The sequence below is a fragment of the Pteropus vampyrus genome, unplaced genomic scaffold, assembly GCF_000151845.1.
Source record: "Pteropus vampyrus isolate Shadow unplaced genomic scaffold, Pvam_2.0 Scaffold7666, whole genome shotgun sequence".
NCBI lineage: Eukaryota > Metazoa > Chordata > Mammalia > Chiroptera > Pteropodidae > Pteropus > Pteropus vampyrus.
In genome coordinates this window covers 4,968-6,203 of record NW_011896447.1, presented here as the reverse complement: position 1 = coordinate 6,203, position 1,236 = coordinate 4,968, and the positions used below count along the sequence as shown (strand labels likewise).

The 1,236-nt window shown below is 34.5% G+C and overlaps 1 pseudogene; it reads right to left on the bottom strand.

Annotated features, from left to right (window-relative positions):
- Positions 1–222: 222 nt before the first annotated feature.
- LOC111734845 lies at positions 223–341 on the bottom strand (annotated as a pseudogene).
- Between the last annotated feature and the right edge of the window lie 895 nt (positions 342–1,236).

The following is a 1,236-nucleotide window of genomic DNA, read 5'->3' as shown; positions in this document are numbered from 1 at the left end:
CTCTGAATTCCTCATTCTTCCTTTTCTCTTCCCCTGCCTCCTAATATTGCCTATGAAAATACTTAGCCAACTATAAAGTCTGTAGTAATACCAAAGGAGATTTTAGTTTTATAAACTACATTAAAGGTCTAATTAATCCACTTGGGTTTTTCTCTCTTTCTCCTGATAAAATGTATCATTAGTAGAAGCTAATTTCAAAGTCATAGTTATTAATTTTTTTAATACCTACAGCACCTGGTATTCTTAGGTGGTCTCCCATCCAAGTACTAACCAGGCCCTACTCTGCTTAGCTTCTGAGATCAGACGAAATTAGGCGCATTCTGGGTGGCATGGCTGTAGACTTATAGTCATTAATTTTGGTGTGCGTTTCAGTGGTAGATTTTTCATTACTGGGAAGGAAAATGTAATACAGGCCAGCAGGAGGACCATTTGTCCAGCTGTGGCAGTACGTCCCTGTCACACCACTCTTCACAAGATTGCCAATCTTCTAAAGCTGAGATAAAATTCACACATAAAATTCACCATTGTAACCATTAAAACATGTACAATTTAGTGGTGTTTAGTACATTCACAATGTTGTGCAATTATTGCCACCATATAATTCCAGAACATTTTCAACAACCCCCCCAAAAAAACCTGTAGCCATGAAGCAATCACACACCACTACCCCCTCTCAGATACTGGAAATCACTAATCTCCTTCTGTGTCTACAGATAGGCCTAATTTAGACATAGTATAGCTATGTAATTATAACGTGAACTTTGTGTATGACTTCTCTCACTTAACATAATGTTTCCAAAGTGAATCAATGTAGTAGTATGCATCAGAACTTCATTCTGCTTTATGACTAAATAATATTCCATTGTATACATATTTTTTACCTGTTCATAAATTGATGGACAGATAGATTGCTTCTATTTGGGGGTATTATGAATAATATTGCTAAAATATCTACGAACAAGTTTTTTTTGAACACTTGTTTACAATTCACTTAGGTATATACCTAAGAGAGAAATTTACAGTCAAATGATAATTCTATGTTTAACATATTGAGGAAACTTCAAGCTATTTTCCACAACAGCTGCAAGATTTTACATTCCCACTAGCAATGTGTGCAAGTTTTAATTTCTGCATATTCTTACTAATGCTTGTTATTTTCCATGTTCTTTTATTCTAGCCATACTCTAGTATGAAATGTTTTCTCATTTTGTTTTTACTTGCATTTCCATAATCACT